Raw genomic sequence first — 20,599 nt, forward strand, 5'->3', positions numbered from 1 at the left:
CGCCGCAGTTGCCACTATAGTTGGCTGAGCATCTCCGTGACACTTTCACGCTTAATAAATGAATCTGTAACATATTGCGTTGCTCTGCTTTGGAACTTCTCTATTTCCTCTTTCTTTCTTTTGCTGGTGCCTTGTCCCGCGGTTTCGCAGGGTCGGCACGGTTAGGAACGGATTTGGCAAGGTTAGTTTTAAGGGGTGGCCGGATGCCCTTCCTGCCGCCACCCCGTACCACCCCAGGACGGAATTAGTGGACACCAGCGGTCTGCGTCTAGTGTAATCCATGGAATAGTGCGAACGTGTTCAGACGTCTGCGAGTGGTGTAACTGAGGCGAAACTTGGGTACCAGCCCGGTATTCGCCTAGCGGGATGTGGAAAACCGCCTAAAAACCACATCCAGGCTGGCCGACACACCGGCCGCCGTCGGTAATCCGCCGGGCGGATTCGGTCCGGGGCCGGCTAGCCTACCGGAGTCCAGGAAGCAGCGCATTAGCGCTCTCGGCTAACCTGGTCAGTAGAACTTCTCTATTTCCTCTATCAATCCTATTTGGTACGGATCAAAGATTGGCGAGCAATAACCGGGTAATGGTTGAACGAGGGTTCTGTAAACTACTCCCTTAATTGGTGGGCTACATTTCCTAAGAATTCTTCCCGTCGACAATAGTCTGGCGGTAACTTTTACGCAGAAGTTTCACTTTAAATCGCCCCGTATAGATTCTCCTAGATATTTTATGCTTCCAGTGATCATTCTGTAATCATTTAATCACACAATAATGGGTCGTTATGCCTACGTATGCGCAATACGTCACATTTTCTTATGTTGAGTGTCAAATGCTACTTCTTGCAGCAAGTGTCGTCCTCTTACAGACTTCCTGTATTACTGTACAGATTTCTAGCGCTACAACTTCTTTGTTTACAATAGATTCATTAGCGGAAAGATTAAAGGAATTTCTGATGTCATCCACTAGATCATTTATACATACTTTGAAAAATGTTCCTTTAACACTCCACTGGGTTACGACGGAAGTTACCTTTACGTATGGAGATTTCTCAGTGTTGACAATGACATACTGAGTTCTCAGAACGAGATTTTCACTCTGCAGCGGGGTGTGCGCTGATATGAAACTTCCTGGCAGATTAAAACTGTTTCCCGCACCGAGACTCGAAGTCGGACCTTGTTCGTGATTCGTACTTGGGTAGCTCAGTTGGTAGAGCACTTGCCCGCGAAAGGCAAAGGTTCCGAGTTCGAGTCTCGGTCCGGCACACAGTTTTAATCTGCCAGGAAGTTTCATATCAGCACACACTCCGCTGCAGAGTGAAAATCTCATTCTGGAAACATCCCCCAGGCTGTGTCTAAGCCATGTCTCCGCAATATACTGTGGTCTGTTTGCTAGGAAACCTTCAGTCGTCTCGCAGCTGGTCTGATGTTCGAAACACTTGTATTTTGTTCATTAGACGGCAGTGGGGAATTGTTTCGAACGCCTGCTGGAAGTCAAAGAACACGGTATCAACCTGGGCGGCTGTATATACTGCTTCCTGGGTCTCGTAGACGAACAGAGCGCAATGGTTTTTACACGATCGTTGTTTTCGAGATCCACGTTGATTCCTACAAAGGAGATTTTTCGGTCTCAAGAAAGTCATAAGACACGAGCATAAAATATATTCAAAAATTCTACAACAAACAGACGACATCATACGAAATTCTATCACAAAGAGAGATTAAATGGTTAGTTCAAATGGTGTGAATTATGATCCGATAGTAACAATAAATGTTTGAATTTAACATTTTCTTTATACGAAAAATAAAGAAGAAAGAATCTTTTAAGTGTATCATCACTGATGAAGCTGCTAGTAATTATTCGACAGCATAACTAGGAAAAAGTAGTACCTATTTGATGTGCTAACACTAGCAATTTCAATGAGGAACATCAAGTGAAAAATATAAAAAATAGAAAGCGATAGAATTAAATAAGACCAGTGCAAGATAAACCGGCAAAAAGGTTACAAAAAGTGAGTTTTGTGTAAAAAATACAGAAGTGTGCAGGAGAACGGAATGTTGTTATTCAGACTGAAGGAAAACGCCGCAGTGTTGGGATATCTTTTGACAGCGAATATGTTGCATTGCTTGCAGGTGCAGCTTTAAGTAGCGCCCGCACGGGGAATGGAATAGTGCGGGTTGACGTTGTTTGGGAGCTTGACTTAACGGGCTATGTATAGACGAACGAGTTTCTGAATTATTTATAAATACTTTGTACTCGTAGGTTTCCAGATTACTTCCTACATGGTCTGTTCCCATCAATACGGTCGCGTGTTTTTTCCTGCACCATATGAAGGTAGGATGTAATACATTCAACAACGGAGTTCCAAATTTTTCTTGAACGGTAGTTACCTCACTACTTAAATGAGGAGGATGTGCAAAATTTTATAAAGTTAACGTGTGTGTTTAGATTCCAAACACAATTCATGTTTGTATTTTTTCTGACGTACTGTCTACTTCTAAACAGCAATTTTCTTACACAAGTGCTGAAAATTCATATCACATAGAAGAACAACAGTGGGGAATGAAACAGGTTGTTTTACAAGTCTGCAGGAATTTCGCATATTATACCCTCTGAAACCCTTACCGTTGTCTTTGTCGCACTATGTACGGTTTTCTTTACTAAAACCACAAAAGTATATTCAAGTATACATAGAAAGTTGTATGGAAAGTGTGTTGTAAAGATTATTATATTCGCGCGCTTTGAATCGTAATTTCTCAATGCAATAAACAGGTGTCAATAACGTAACTGCTACAGGAGTGTTACAGCGAAAATTACTGCCGAGAACTCCGTAAGGTTGTCTGTCGCAAGTTGTATCCACGCGAAGTGAAAGCTGCATTGTGAAATTTACTTTTGCAGTGCTCTCCATTTGCATGACAATGAATGACCTCAATAAACGTCACGTGACCATTTTAAATAATGGAAAAGGAACTCCAAGGCCTTTTCAAATATTTTTCCGTCTCCAGTGTAGTGTCAGTCATTCGAAGGGCAACTTTCCTACTTACGGCATCGTAAAATCTTCGTTTGACGATCTTAGTTTGATAAAAAAGTCGTTTGAAGAGAGTGGCGCAGTGGTCGGCAGTGTGTCGTGCTACTGTAGGTACTGTCGTACCACGCGTCTGTAATTTTACGGTTTAGTTTCGCTTCTTCTCAGCTCACCAACATATACGGAATGATTTGTTGAGTCTGTTGCCTCGTCTTTCTCTGGCCGTGTGCAGGAAAATCCTTCATTCTCTTTCGCCTGAGATATTTTATTGCGTAGAATATACATCACCATTTTGGTGGTACCGTATGCGATTCTGAAACAACAAGCGACCTCATAACATACTGAAAAGTACCTTGTCCGAACTGACGACGATGAGCTATGTTGGGCTCTCGATATCTCTGTATAAAATAGTCCCTTTCCGCCATTATTGTCTTTGTCGTGTAATTGTCGTCAGCTTTACTTTCTTCCTTCCTACTTCGAGAATAGTATGAAACACGAAACACAGCAGTTGTGACCGAGATCAAATGATCTTCTCGCTGGTGCGATAGTGTAAGACCAGATGTATCTGGGTCACATCCTGATGAAACAACGCGAAGAGAAGTTGTGGTGTAAGAACTGAGATCACTAGCCTTTTACCGACCTAAAGGTTTCACTCCAATACTCTCCACAATGTCTCAGTGAGAGAGGACAACGAGTCCCCCTGATGATGATTAGTTTGTCCGATGAGCACATTAAGTTCAGCGACCTGAGAGGCTGCTCGCAGTGTCGTAAATAACAGCACAGGGTTTCTCCTCCTCTTCCGATCTTGTATCACTTACCCGTGGCAAGAGAAACAAGAAATACTGCACAAGCACCCACAACAGCCATCCATGTCATACACTTTCAAACCTGAGAGGTGGAAGATTCAGTCGGCTGAAGAGGGGTCTAATATGAAGAGTTACCACTGGCTGTTATACACGAGATTAGTAACTACACTACTGGCCATTAAAATTGCTACACCACGAAGATGACGTGCTACAGACGCGAAATTTAACCGACAAGAAGATGATGTTGTGATACGCAAACGATTAGCTTTTCAGAGCATTCACACAAAGTTTGCGCCGATGACGACACCTACAACGTGCTGACATGAGGAAAGTTTCCAACCGATTTCTCATACACAAACAGCAGGTGACCGGCGTTGCCTGGTGAAACGTTATTTTGATGCCTCGTATAAGGAGGAGAAATGCGTACCATCATGTTTCCGACTTTGATAAAGGTCGGATTGTAGCCTATCGCGATTGCGGTTTATAGTATCGCGATATTGCTGCTCGCGTTGGTCGCGATCCAATGACTGTTAGCAGAATATGGAATCGGTGGGTTCAGGAGGGTAATACGGAACGCCGTGCTGGATCCCAACGGCCTCGTGTCACTAGCAGTCGACATGACAGGCATCTTATCTGTACGGCTGTAACGGATCGTGCAGCCACGTCTCGATCCCTGAGATAACACATGGGGACGTTTTCAAGACAATAACCATCTGCACGAACAGTTCAACGACGTTTGCAGCAGCATGGGTTATCAGCTCGGAGACAGTAGCTGCGGTTACCCTTGACGCTGCAATCACAGACAGGAGCGCCTGCGATGGTGTACTCAACGACGAACCTTGGTGCACGAATGGCAAAACGTCATTTTTTTTTTTCGGATGAATGCAGGTTCTGTTTACAGCATCATGATGATGGCATCCGTGTTTGGCGACATCGTGGTGAATGCACATTGGAAGCGTGTATTCGTCATCGCCATACTGGCGTATCACCTGGCGTCATGGGGTGATATTGGTTACACGTGTCGGTCACCTCTTGTTCTGCATTGACGGCACTTTGAACAGTGGACGTTACATTTCAGATGTGCTACGACCCGCGGCTCTAACCTTCATTCGATGCCTGCGAAACCCTACATTTCAACAGGATAATGCACGACCCCATGTTGCAGGTCCTGTACGGGCCTTTCTGGATACAGAAAATGTTCGACTGCTGCCCTGGCCAGCACATTCTCCAGATCTCTCACCAACTGAAAACGTGTGGTCAATGGTGGCCGAGCAACTGGCTCGTCACCATACGCCAGTCACTACTCTTGATGAACTGTGGTATCGTGTTGAAGCTGCATGGGCAGCTGTACCTGTACACGCCATCCAAGCTCTGTTTGACTCAATGCCCTGTCGTATCAAAGCCGTTATTACGGGCAGAGGTGGTTGTTCTGGGCACTGATTTCTCAGGATCTATGCACCCAAGTTGCGTGAAAATGTAATCACATGTCAGTTCTAGAATAATATATTTGTCCAAAGAATACCCGTTTATCATCTGCATTTCTTCTAGGTGAAGCAATTTTAATCGCCAGTAGGGTAGCTCACTACGCCATGAAAAACGGAAGACGTGTTGCTACAGGGTCGCTAATTATCCTCTGTGGTAGATATAACACGTAGTCAGTACACATTAATGTGACCTCAACGTGCAGTAACCACTCACGGATGGCAGATGGCAGCACTAGCAGAGGAAGGTATGCAAAGCGTGTTAGGGGGACTCGGATAACGGTGCAGTCGTTGTAATGTGGAATCAGAGCACTTTATTTGGTTTCCAAAAGGGCATGACTATCGGCTTTCGGAATAAGAATGGCAGCATTTCCGAAATGGCTAAGTTTCATGACAAAATGGCGCTATTCAATGCAGACACCAATTTCAGCGTTCTGCGCTACGGACCATAGATGACAGGGGTGAACATTGACTGTGAAGATGTGCACGGGCGAATAGATGTGCAACTGTTGAGGAACTCGTCCCCAGATGAAGCAAGGGGTTACGAACAGTGTCTCCTGAACGACCGTTCAACAAACGTTGCTGGGTATGGGCCTCCACAGCAGGTGCTTGGTTCTTGCACCCATGCTGACAGCAGTTCATCGGCTACGAAGGCTGGGCTTTGCGCGCCAATACTGCAACTGGACGCCCACTGATAAGCAAACCTACCCTTGTGATACACTTCAACTTTGATCGGCTTTGATATGTTGTAGTGTTTTTTTAGACGCTCCCATACGGCTGTTAAGGGGATTAAACATCCCCTTGAGTTACAACGGTGCACCCAGAATTGTTGAAAAAGTTTTTTATTTTCGAAATCCTCGCCCCCTCCCCCCCCCCCTCATTATTTAGTTTTTCATTCCGTCATTTGACTAATAGCAAAACGTCTAGTACCGTTAATGCCAAATTCAGTCATATATGATGAAGTGGTATTCCAAAGAATGACACCTGTCACGAAACTGCAGTTATCCGATGTGCGTGGAGCGCAAAATCAAACTACATTCAGCATTTTCCTTTTTACCCGTAAAATTCTGCGCTTCTTCATAACTGAACAGATTTATAATAATGTTACAACAATAATGTACAAACAATTTCATATATAACATAATTCAATCTGTAAAGTTTACAACTTGAAAACAAAAAATATTCTATGTTTCATAAAATCAAAAGAAATTATATATACAAGACAATGTACATTTAGCCGGCTGCTGTGGCCGAGCGGCTCTAGGCTCTTCAGTCCGGAACCGCGCTGCTGCTACGGTTGCAGGTGAAAGGGTACAGTACCGCCCGACATTAAAAATAGGCACAACATTCTTCGTTATTCTTGTCAGAACAACATATTTTCTGTAATAATAACTCAATTTCACTTAATACACCGAAGCCGGATACCAATGTAGGAAAGAATGACAATTTGTTTATTTAATTGATCACATGTGCTCTCCCACAAAATAAATCCCTATATCCAATTTGGTGAGATCTGTGAAATGAATCAACGTATGGTCGTCTGCTAACTGCAGATAGTGAATGTGCAATATATGATCATCTTTGAGACGGTCCATTGGTCACCTTTGGTGGAACCAAAGAGATGAAATTTACCTGAGCTTTGAGCGCCTGAAATGTGGCTGACCAATGGGTAGCATGGTCTTCCCCCACCTCGACAGAGGAGCGAGATGACCTGAAGAACGGCCATGTTTTCAGCACTCTGCCGCTGGATCTTGTGTTGGTAAGACCTGTCTTAGGTGTGCTCCGTAAAGACAAAAGAGTGGAGAGAATGGTATGCATGTGGAATACTTAAGAGTAGTTTAGAATAATACAGGGTGTTTCAAAAATGACAGGTATATTTGAAACGGCAATAAAAACTAAACGAGCAGCGATAGAAATACACCGTTTGTTGCAATATGCTTGGGACAACAGTACATTTTCAGGCGGACAAACTTTCGAAATTACAGTAGTTACAATTTTCAACAACAGATGGCGCTGCAAGTGATGTGAAAGATATAGAAGACAACGCCGTCTGTGTGTGCGCCATTCTGTACGTCGTCTTTCTGCTGTAAACGTGTGCTGTTCACAACGTGCAAGTGTGCTGTAGACAACATGGTTTATTCCTTAGAACAGAGGATTTTTTTGGTGTTGGAATTCCACCGCCTAGAACACAGTGTTGTTGCAACAAGACGAAGTTTTCAACGGAGGTTTAATGTAACCAAAGGACCGAAAAGCGATACAATAAAGGATCTGTTTGAAAAATTTCAACGGACTGGGAACGTGACGGATGAACGTGCTGGAAAGGTAGGGCGACCGTGTACGGCAACCACAGAGGGCAACGCGCAGCTAGTGCAGCAGGTGATCCTACAGCGGCCTCGGGTTTCCGTTCGCCATGTTGCAGCTGCGGTCCAAATGACGCCAACGTCCACGTATCGTCTCATGCGCCAGAGTTTACACGTCTATCCATACAAAATTCAAACGCAGCAACCCCTCAGCGCCGCTACCATTGCTGCACGAGAGACATTCGCTAACGATATAGTGCACAGGATTGATGACGGCGATATGCATGTGGGCAGCATTTGGTTTACTGAAGAAGCTTATTTTTACCTGAACGGCTTCGTCAATAAACAGAACTGGCGCATATGGGGAACCGAAAAGCCCCATGTTGCAGTCCCATCGTCCCTGCATCCTCAAAAAGTACTGGTCTGGGCCGCCATTTCTTCCAAAGGAATCATTGGCCCATATTTCAGATCCGAAACGATTACTGCATCACGCTGTCTGGACATTCTTCGTGAATTTGTGGCGGTACAAACTGCCTTAGACGACACTGCGAACACCTCGTGGTTTATGCAAGATGGTGCCCGGCCACATCGCACGGCCGACGTCTTTAATTTCCTGAATGAATATTTCGATGATCGTGTGATTGCTTTGGGCTATCCGAAACATACAGGAGGTGGCGTGGATTGGCCTCCCTATTCGCCAGACATGAACCCCTGTGACTTCTTTCTGTGGGGACACTTGAAAGACCAGGTGTACCGCCAGAATCCAGAAACAATTGAACAGCTGAAGCAGTACATCTCATCTGCATGTGAAGCCATTCCGCCAGACACGTTGTCAAAGGTTTCAGGTAATTTAATTCAGAGACTACGCCATATTATTGCTACGCATGGTGGATATGTGGAAAATATCGTACTATAGAGTTTCCCAGACCGCAGCGCCATCTGTTGTTGAAAATTGTAACTACTGTAATTTCGAAAGTTTGTCTGCCTGAAAATGTACTGTTGTCCCAAGCATATTGCAACAAACGGTGTATTTCTATCGCTGCTCGTTTAGTTTTTATTGCCGTTTCAAGTATACCGGTCATTTTTGAAACACCCTGTAATTTCTCTATTTCAGGAACTTTTATGGGGAGAATTAAGTGTCAGGCAGGTAATATTAAGGGGATCGTAGTAATCTTCGGCAGTGACCAACGGTCACAATGAAACCACGTGTAGAAATAAGTTGAAATACTTCAGAGTGCTAAAGTTAAGCTGAATTACTGGCGTGTGTACTATAAGTAGGAAATATTTAAGAAATGGCGTGTGCAGGACTTGAAATTAGAGACGAGTACTTCCACGTGGTGAGTACTGTGTGAGTCTCAATCTGTGTGTGAGACAAAGGATAAAGAGAAGTACTCGTCCATGGTATCAGTTGAGGACTCGCGTGTGTGACGAATATGTTCTTAATATTACTTTGCGTGTTATGTTTCCGTGTGACGCTTGATTCAAACTATAATACTCTGAGAGTGAAGCAAGGTGAGTCAGCCATCTATCCAGCAACACCACTTGGCTTGCATTGCACAGGAAGATGTGCATATATCCTCAAGAGTTCATAGTAGGAAAGAAAAGTTACGAAGTGGGGCCGTGTCGTGTGAAACTGGGATGAATACTAATTGAAGTGAGAAAGCTGAAAGTGATGTGATTATAACGTTGTGACTATTCCTTGTGTTGTGTTCCATGTTGCCAATGTTGTGTATTTCATGTAATTTAAGTATGTGTGGTTTGCATGGGAGAGTAGCAAGATAGGTTCAGAGGCAGTGGGTTATGCATGTTACTTTTTGTACCGCTCGGTCTGGAGGAAATTTTCGTGATGATGGGTGTGAGAGTCGAAGTGTGAGATATAGCAAAAGATCCACCATCCTATCCAGAAAGTGCACAGTAGTGTTAGATAATTACGAGACCATAAGATAGAGAATCAGCAATGTAAAGCCATGCCCACTTTCTCATGTGTAATTGTTGTAGAAAATGTAATGGTGTGTTTAGGTTATATAATTTATCGGAATAAAAAAGATAGTGAAAAGAAAAAGATTGGTGGCCTTTTCCTTGGAATAGTATGTTGTCATGATATCCAAAATTTATAATGTGTGCGCCATTCATATTCAGTGCGATGGCCACGTGTTGATCAAAGCAATTGGGGAAAAAAAAAAGTGGTATTGCCAGTGCGTAGTGGACAGTCACAGCTGTGTAAATTACTAATAGTCAGATGTGCGTTATCCGTTTCCGTTGCGTAATATTCAAACAGGAGAATAATTTGTATCTTAATTGTGAGTACTAGAGCTCATGTTACTCGATAAATAAGAATGAATCCACTCGCTTGGCAGACCACTCATCTTGCAGGCCTGACTGCTTGATGCCACAGTATGAGCAAGGCATGTGAGCCTCTCACAGGTTCCAATCCCGCCTCGAACATGGATGTGTGTGATATTCTTAGGTTAGTTAGGTTTAAGTACTTCTAAGTCTAGGGGACTGATGACCGCAGATGTTAAGTCCCGTAGTGCTTAGAGCCGTTTAAACCATTTGAACCAATGTACATTTAGAGTATATTTATGTGAGAAAGAAACGTTAAACATTCGAACATAACAACTGGCGTTGAAGCGGATACATATCGGGTTGTGTACAGCGATACAAAGATACTTCTAGCTTACGTCTGACTAATGCCTATTTGGAATACCACTTCGTCAAATATTACTGAATTTGGTATTAACGATGCTGTACGTTTCGGTATTAGTCAAATGTCGAAATGAAAAATAAAATAGTGAGGGGATTTCGAAAAAATGACTTTTTCTACAAATCTGGGTCCACCGCTGTAGCGTATATTGAAAACCACAGAGCGTTTATTTGAAGTATTTTCTTAAAATATCTGTCAACTGTATTCATTCAGAAGTATTAAACTGAATTTTTTTTTCAAGTGTGTCTTTCACCCACTTAATGGCCGTATGGGCACGTATAAAAATATGTGTGTCTCTTGTTTTGATGTACACTACGATATATTCAAAGCCGATCAAAATCGAGGTGTATCACTTGCGTAGGTTTGCTTGTGAGTTGCGACAGATGGCCTTTTCGGCTGAATCACGTTTTATGCTCCATCTAACACATGGCCTTTGGTGTGTACAGCCGTCAAAGAAACGTCGGAAGGTTTCAGGCCGGAGGAAGGAGTGTTACGGTCTGGGGACTGTTTTCGTGGCATTCCCTGAGTAACCTCTTCATTCTGGAAGCCAAGACCGTATCTGTCCTTGCGAACCATGTCCACCCGTACATGCACTTTGTTTTTCGTGGGCACGATGACATCTACCAGCAGGACAAAGCAATCATTCACACAGCTGGCAGAGTACATGTGTGGTTCGAAGAGTTCCACGATAAGGTTACCATGCAACCCTCACCATCAAACTCCCCAGATTAAAATCCAATCTAGAATCTGTGGTACCACCTCATGACATGGATCCTCAACCGAGAAACCTGGAGCAGCTGTCCACGGCACTGGAATCCACATCACTCTCGGAACGTTCCAGAATCTCACTGGGTATCTTCTGCACGTCATGTTTCAGTCCGCGCTGCAAAAGGTAGGCTTTTGAGAGATGGTCGCATCAGTGTCACTAGACAGCGTACACTACTGGCCGTTAAAATTGGTTCAAATGGCTCTGAGCACTATGGGACTCAACTGATGAGGTATTTAGTCCCCTAGAACTTAGAACTAGTTAAACCTAACTAACCTAAGGACATCACAAACATCCATGCCCGAGGCAGGATTCGAAACTGCGACCGTAGCGGTCTTGCGGTTCCAGACTGCAGCGACTGGCCGTTAAAATTGCTACACCAAGAAGAAATGCAGATGATAAACGGGTATTCATTGGACTAATATATTACACTAGAAATAACATGTGATTAAATTTTCACGCAATTTGGGTGCATAGATCCTGAGAAATCAGTACCCAGAACAACCACCTCTGGCCGTATTAACGGTCTTGATACGCCTGGGCATTGAGTCAAACAGAGCTTGGATGGCGTGTACAGGTACAGCTGCCCATGCAGCTTCAACACGATACCACAGTTCATTAAGAGTAGTGACTGGCGTATTGATACGAGCCAGTTGCTCGGCCAACATTGACCAGACGTTTTCAATTGGTGAGAGATCTGGAGAATGTGCTGGCCAGGGCAGCAGTCGAACATTTTCTGTATCCACAAAGGCCCGTACAGGACCTTCAATATGCGGTCGTGCATTATCCTGCTGAAATTTAGGGTTTCGCAGGTATCGAATGAAGAGTAGAGACCGGCCGGGGTGGCCGAGCGGTTCTAGGCGCTACAGTCTGGAGCCGTGCGACCGGTACAGTCGCAGGTTCGAATCCTGCCTCGGGCATGGATGTGTGTGATGTCCTTAGGTTAGTTAGGTATAATTAGTTCTAAGTCTAGGGGACTGATGAACTCAGAAGTTAAGTCCCATAGTGCTCAGAGCCATTTTTGAAGAGTAGAGCCACGGGTCGTAACACATATTAAATGTAACGTTCACTGTTCAAAGAGCCGTCAATGCGAACAAGAGGTGACCGAGACGTGTAACCAATGGCACCCCATACCATCACGCAGGGTGATACGCCAGTATGGCGACGACGAATACAAGCTTCCAATGCGCGTTCACCACGATGTCGCCAAACACGGATGCGACCATCATGATGCTGCAAACAGAACCTGCATTCATCCGAAAAAATGACGTTTTGCCATTCCTGCACTCATGTTATCGTTGAGTACACCATCGCAGGCGCTCCTGTCTGTGATGCAGCGTCAAGGGTAACCGGAGCCATGGTCTCCGAGCTGATAGTCCATGCTGTTGCAAACATCGTCGAACTTTTCGTGCAGGTGGTTGTTGTCTTGCAAACGTCCCCATGTGTTATCTCAGGGATCGAGACGTGGCTGCACGATCCTTTACAGCCATGCGGATAAGATGCCTGTCATCTCGACTGCTAGTGATACGAGGCCGTTTGGATCCATCACAGCGTTCCGTATTATCCTCCTGAACCCACCGATTCCATATTCTGTTAACAATCATTGGATCTCGAGCAACGCGAGCAGCAATATCGCGATACGATAAGCCGCAATCGCGATAGGCTACAATCCGATCTTTATCAAAGTCGGAAACGTGATGGTGCGCATTTCTCCTCTTTACACGAGGCATCACAACAACGTTCCAGCAGGCAACGCCGGTCAACTGCTGTTTGTGTATGAGAAATCGGTTGGAAACTTCCCTCATGTCAGCACGTTGTAGGTGTCGCCACCGGCGCCAACCTTGTGAGAATGCTTTGAAAAGCTAATCATTTGCATATGACAGCATATTCTCCCTGTCGGTTAAATTTCGTCATCTTCGTGGTGTAGCAATTTTAATGGCCAGTAGTGTACAATCTTTGGGGACTCGCTAAGACATGATAACTCTGACTGCAAAGAACGTGCAAAAGAGTTGAACGAATATACAGTGTGTTGAAAAGAGATTTTAAGATGAACATCGACAAAATAAAACAGGGGTAATGGAACTCATTCGATTTAAATCAGGCGATGCCACGGAATTGGATTTGGAGAGGAGACACTAAAAGCAGAAATCATCCCGATATCTGGGCTTCAAAATAACTGGTGATGGCTGAAGTACAGCTCACAGAGGTATAAGAGAGGGAGAATTTCTGGAAAGAGACTAATATAACGTTAAATGTTAGGAAGTCATTCCTGAAAGTATTTGTCAGTAGCTATACAGCTCGAGTTCTAAATAATCTTGACTCAGTGGTTACACTTGACCTTGAGAGGGTTATCATATACATGTGAGGCAATTGCGCGCAAGGTGATCCCCTGCACCTTTACTTGCCCGCAAGGCTTGCCCACATGTGAGGCAATTGCGCGCAAGGTGATCCCCTGCACCTTTACTTGCCCGCAAGGCTTGCCCACCCATCTTAGGCACTGCTGGTTCTCGAAATAAACCAGTTATTACTGGTTCAATACACTGATACGGCTTTCGGGAACCCTGCCCTGTGCACTTATATGTGGTACATTCGAGGGCACTGCTTGTCTCCCCCATCACCTGGACCAATAAGATTCAAGCTTCCCCCTCTGCTCCTTCACAACTAGAGGAAAGGCATGGGGTACATCATTCAAGGTCTATGCTCTGTTGTGCGAGGATTATCGTGAAGCACATTCAGAATCCAACCAGCGCCTCTCCAAGCAGAATAACGAAACATGTAAGTTAAATCAACCCTTAACTCTTATAATTAGTTGCTGTTTTACAAATTGGAGCCCCTCCCGCCGGAGGTTCGAGTTCTCCCTCGGGTATGGGTGTGTGTGTTGTTCTTAGCGTAAGTCAGTTTAAGTTAGTTTAAGTAGTGTGTAAGTCTAGGGACCGATGACCTATGCAGTTTGGTCCCTTAGAAATTCACACACAATTCAACATTTTTTTTGAACAAATTTGAATTAATTTGATGTAAATTTAATGATTTTCCAAGTACCCACTTCTCTGTCCTAAGATATATGTAAATAAAATGTTAACCAATCACTGCAGTGCATTATTGAACAAATTACATCGATATTCCGAGTTAAACAACTGAATTGCAGCATTAAACAAATTACATCTGTATCCCGAAAACTTGCGGCAAGGAGCGCAATCTCACGTTCCACAGTGGCAAAGCGACAGCATGGGGATGATCACTTTGTCTGATGGCCATTACGTTGTTTTCCATTAACACCTACACCTCGGTGGCACCATCTGTGGGCCAGTCGCTGCGGCCGAGCGGTTCTAGGCGCTTCAGTCCAGAACCACGCGACTGCTACGGTCGCAGGTTCGAATCCTGCCTGGGGCATGGACGTGTGTGATGTCCTTAGGTTAGTTAGATTTACGTAGTTCTAAGTCTAGGGGACTGATTACCTCGGATGTTAAGTCCCATAGTGCTTATTCGAATCCTGCCTCTGGCATGGATGTGTGTGATGTCCTTAGGTTAGTTAGGTTTACGTAGTTCTAAGTCTATGGGACTGATGACCTCGGATGATAAGTCCCATAGTGCTTAGAGCCATTTGAACCATCTGCGATGGTGCCAAAAGCATACGGATTGGACCGTCGAGGAGCGAGTTGGCGTGTTCTTCTGAGATGAGAGCAGATTCGTAGAAACACATAATTCCCCCAGGAACATTATCGAACATGATCGTTTTGGTGGTCCAGGTGTTATCGTGTTAGGTGGGATAATATTGCATGGGCGTACTTACCTCCAAATCTTTGAACACGGTACGCTCGCCAGTCAGTCTTATTATTGCACTGTACGGCTTCCCCATATGTGTCTTTTCGTGGGTCCATTTGGCCCTGAGTTCATTTTTATGGATGACAATGTGCGACCACATCGAAGTTCACAGATGAAGGATCTCTTGGAATAAGAGAATATTCGGCGTATGGACTGGCCTGCCCGTCCCCCGACTTAAATGCCATCGAGCACATGTGGGATGGTGGGGGACACGCTCTCCAGCATTCCCACAGGCACCAACGACCATCCACCATTTGTCAACCGCACTGCTGGAGGGATGAAACGCCCTATAATTTAAAAGTCTGTCTTGTGGTCAGCACTGGAGCACGTTGCATCGAGCATTTTCTTGTCCAGGGGACCATCATAAATCGCAATGACTTCAGTGTATTTATCGTCTTTCAATAAAAGTGTCATTACTATTCATCTGAATGTACAGGGCTATTGCAAATGATTGAAGCGATTTCATAAATTCACTGTAGCTCAATTCATTGACATATGGTCACGACACACTACAGATACGTAGAAAAACTCATAAAGTTTTGTTCGGCTGAAGCCGCACTTCAGGTTTCTGCCGCCACAGCGCTCGAGAGCGCAGTGAGACAAATTGGCGACAGGAGCCGAGAAAGCGTATGTCGTGCTTGAAATGCACTCACATCAGTCAGTCATAACGGTGCAACGACACTTCAGGACGAAGTTCAACAAAGATCCACCAACTGATAACTCCATTCGGCGATGGTATGCGCAGTTTAAAGCTTCTGGATGCCTCTGTAAGGGGAAATCAACGGGTCGGCCTGCAGTGAGCGAAGAAACAGTTGAACGCGTGCGGGCAAGTTTCACGCGTAGCCCGCGGAGGTCGACGAATAAATTGGCTTATGCCACAACTGGAGACCTACAGCACCGACTTCATCTTTCAAAAGAATGGTGCTCCACCGCACTTCCATCATGATGTTCGGCATTTCTTAAACAGGAGATTGGAAAACCGATGGATCGGTCGTGGTGGAGATCATGATCAGCAATTCATGTCATGGCCTCCACGCTCTCCCGACTTAACCCCATGCGATATCTTTCTGTGGGGTTATGTGAAAGATTCAGTGTTTAAACCTCCTCTACCAAGAAACGTGCCAGAACTGCGAGCTCGCATCAACGATGCTTTCGAACTCATTGATGGGGACATGCTGCGCCGAGTGTGGGAGGAACTTGCTTGTCGGCTTGATGTCTGCCGAATCACTAAAGGGGCACATATCGAACATTTGTGAATGCTTAAAAAAACTTTTTGAGTTTTTGTATGTGTGTGCAAAGCATTGTGAAAATATCTCAAATAATAAAGTTATTGTAGAGCTGTGAAATCGCTTCAATCATTTGTAATAACCCTGTATATTCAGTTCAGTTACCATCTGTAGTATACTGTAGCAGTTCTTTCTACGTACGGTCCAAGTTTCACCGAGCTACGTTTCTTGGCAGTGACACGTCATGGGAAATTTAGTTTCATACTGGAACATATTTTGTGTTCAGACATAATGACCTTTCTAGAATCTGAGTAGCTCATATGCAGAAACCAGCACGGTTTTAGGAAACATCGATCATGCGAGGCACAGCTGGCCCTCTTTGTGCATGATAGACAACAGGCTCTAGATACCGGGTCCCAGGTTGATGCCATATTTCTAGACTTCCGAAAGGCGTTCGACTCAGTTCCGCACTGTCGCTTGCTACAAAAAGTGCGCGCTTACCGGTCTATCCGATGACATATGTGGTTGGATAGAAAGTTTTCTAACGGACAGGGAGCAGTATGTCGTCCTAAACGGGGTAACTTCAACAGAAACAAGAGTCACTTCAGGTGTGCCCCAAGGCAGCGTAATAGGTCCTCTGCTTTTAACGATTTACGTACACGATCTGGTTGATGGTATTGTCAGCGGCCTTAGACTGTTTGCCGATTATGCTGTAGTCTACAGGAAAGTAGTATCACACGAAAGTTGTGAACAAATCAATGAGGATTTGCAGAAAATAAATCCGTGGTGTAATGACTGGCAGTTATCTCTTAATATTAGTAAGTGTAATCTACTGCGTATAACAAGGCGAAAATCCCCATTAATGTATGAGTTCAAAATAAATGATCAGTCTTTGGAAGCAGTAACATCAGTCAAGTATCTGTGTGTGACTATTCGAAATGATCTCAAATGGAATGATCAGATTACACAAGTAACGGGTAAGGCTAACTCTAGATTGCGGTTTATTGGTAGAATCCTGAAGCGCTGCAGTCCTTCAACAAAGGAAATAGCTTACAATACGTTAGTTCGTCCAGTCTTGGAGTATTGTTCGTCTGTATGGGACCCTTACCAGTTGGGTCTGATTCAAGAGATTGAGAAGGTCCAAAAAAGAGCGGCAAGATTCGTCACTGGTACATTTAACCATCGCGAGAGCGTTACAAATCTCATAGAAATTTTGAAGTGGGACACACTTGCAGATAGACGGCGGGCTAAACAGAAGGAGCTCCTCACTAAATTCCGAAATCCGATCTTCACCGAGGATGTAGAGCATATACTATTACCACCAACCTTCAAATCTCGCAATGATCACCATTCAAAGATAAGGGACATAAGAGCTCGTACTGAGGCGTTCAGACAGTCGTTTTTTCCCTCGCGCGATCTGCGAGTGGAACAGTGGGCGGGGGGGGGGGGGGGGGGGGAAATATGACTCTGGCGCGAATTGTGCCCTCCGCCACACACCGCTTGGTGGCTAGCGGAGTATATTTGTAGATGTATATGTAGATGTAAATATAGATGTAGGTTTTACATACCTCGGTAAATTCGGCATGTTTCTATCATGCATCTAATCTGTTCATCTCGCTCCTGGAACCTAAAACATCGAACACTGTAGGCGTAAGTACTGTCGATGCCACAACCGCAAACCTCAGGAACTAACAAGACAGCTGGCAACCACTATTTTGTGGAAATCATAGCCAACAATTTAAGGTGGAGGTCACCTAGTTACAACACACTATCTGATCAAAAGTATCGAAACAAGCGGAATTGAGAACTAGATGTCACGAAAAGCAGACCCGCAGGTGTAGAAGGAGTATTGTGTTGTCAGTAAAGAAACAGTAACAGCAGAATGGGTCCCTCAGGAGAGTTCAGTGACTTCATATGTGGACTAGTTATTGGATGTCACCCGAGTAATAAATCAATTCGGATATTTAAACCCTTCTAAAGCTGTCCAAGGCGACTGTTGATGATACGAGGGCTATTCGGAAAGTAAGAAACGATAGGTCGCGAAATGGAAACTATAGTGAAAATCGAAACTGTTTTATTTGCAGCAGTTAGCTACAACTTCCAGCTTCTTATCTCCATAGTCGCCTATCCGACTGCTTTCCGCCAATTCTCTACGCTGGCCTACAGGTCGTTGTCTGTGCGAAAATGTTGTCTTCATAGCCAGCCATTCATGAGAGCAGAGATGAAACTCAGAGGGAGACAATTACGGGCTGTATTGTGGGTAATCAAACATTTCCAGCTGAAAACGATGCAGGAGCATCTTCATTGTCCCTGCAGAATGCGGCTGAATTGTCTTGAAGAAGAAAACGCACGACAGTTATTTAATGTTGGCTGCATAGCTTCAAGCGACATTTCTCACCAGGCCCTCGTACTTGGCGGGAGACACTATTGTTCTAGGTATCTTTAAGTGCTCCCTGTGTGCTCAGAACTAAAAGGAAGGCTGTAATGCGATCAGCTGGCATACTAGAGACACTGCCCAACACACTTGTGCAAAACTTCATCGAATTTTCACTGTGGTTTCTGTTGTGGGTTGGCAGGAGAACCAACACCGTGATTATTAGAGGAAGCCGAAAGCCACGCGTTTTAGTTCACGCAGGCTGGCGTGAGGTCTGGAACAGGACAAGGAAACTAGAATTTAGAAAAACGAACGTAGCTGGCGGAATACTTAACTTTAATCCATTAATGATGAGCGTCGCTCTTGACTGTACATGATTCAGTATCAATAGTAACTGGTAATGGCGCCTTGCTAGGTCGTAGCAAATGACGTAGCTGAAGGCTATGCTAACTATAGTCTCGGCAGATGAGAGCGTATTTTGTCAGTGAACCATCGCTAGCGATGTCGGTTGTACAACTGGGGCGAGTGCTAGGAAGTCTCTCTAGACCTGCCGTGTGGCGGCGCTCGGTCTGCAATCACTGATAGCGGCGACACGTGGGTCCGACGTATACTAACGGACCGCGGCCGATTTAAAGGCTACCACCTAGCAAGTGTGGTGTCTGGCGGTGACACCACAGTTTCCATTTCGCGACCGTTCGTTCCTTACTTTCCGAATAAACCTCTTATGATTGTGAAGTGGATTCGCCAAGGAGCAACCGTGCAGATCTCATGTGCTGACGGAGTGGGGCCGTAGAGTATTGCAGAGTCTTGTTGTAAAAACTTGCATCAATTCAGAGAAAAGAATCACTCGTGAGTTCCATAGTGTACTAGCAGTCCAGCTATCACAATGACTGTGCCTAGATACAGAGAAAGAATGTAGTACAATGATCAGGCAGTTCCATATAAACCACATACACTACTGGCCATTAAAATTACTACACCACGAAGATGACGTGCTACAGACGCGAAATTTAACCGACAGGAAGAAGATGCTGTGATACGCAAATGTTTAGCTTTTCAGAGATTTCACACAACGTTGGCGCCTGTGGCGACACCTACAAAGTATTGACATGAGGAAAGTTTCCAACCGATTTCTCATACACAAACAGCAGTTGACCGGCGTTCCTTGGTGAAACGTTGTTGTGATACCTCGTGTATGGAGGAGAAATGCGTACCATCACGTTTCCGACTTTTATAAAGGTCGGATTGTACCCTGTCGCGATTGCGGTTTATCGTACCGCGACATTGCTGCTCGCGTTGGTAGAGATCCAATGACTGTTAGCAGAATATGGAATCGGTGGGTTCAGGAAGGTAATACGGAACGCCGTGCTGGATCCCAACGGCCTCGTATCACTATCCGCATGGTTGTAACGGATCGTGCAGCCACGTCTCGAGCCCTGAGTCAACAGATGGGAACGTTTGCAAGACAACAACCATCTGCACGAACAGTTCGACGACGTTTGCAGCAGCAAGGACTATCAGCTCGGAGACCATGGCTGCGGTTACCCTTTACGCTGCATCGCAGACAGGAGCGCCTGCGATGGTGTACTCTACGACGAGCCTGGGTGCACGAATGGCAAAATGTCACTTTTTCGGATGAATCCAGGTTATGTTTACAGCATCATGATAGTGGCATTCGTGTTTGGCAACATCGCGGTGAACGCACATTGGAAGCGCGTATTTGTCATCACCATACTGGCGTATCATCCGGCGTGATGGCATGGGGTGCCATTGGTTACACGTCTCGGTCACCTCTTGTTAGCATTGACGGCACTTTGAACAGTGGACGTTACATTTCAGTTGTGTTACGACCCGTGGCTCTACCCTTCATTCGATCCCTGCGAAACCCTACATTTCAGCAGGATAATGCGCGACCGCATGTTGCAGGTCCTGTACGGGCCTTTCTGGATACAGAAAATGTTCGGCTGCTGCCCTGGCCAGCACATTCTCCAGATCTCTCACCAATTGAAAACGTCTGGTGAATGGTGGCCGAGCAACTGGCACGTCTCAATACGCGAGTCACTAATCGTGATGAACTGTGGTATCGTGTTGAATGTGCA

This window comes from Schistocerca cancellata, chromosome 4 (assembly GCF_023864275.1).
Source record: "Schistocerca cancellata isolate TAMUIC-IGC-003103 chromosome 4, iqSchCanc2.1, whole genome shotgun sequence".
NCBI classification, from domain to species: Eukaryota; Metazoa; Arthropoda; class Insecta; order Orthoptera; family Acrididae; genus Schistocerca; species Schistocerca cancellata.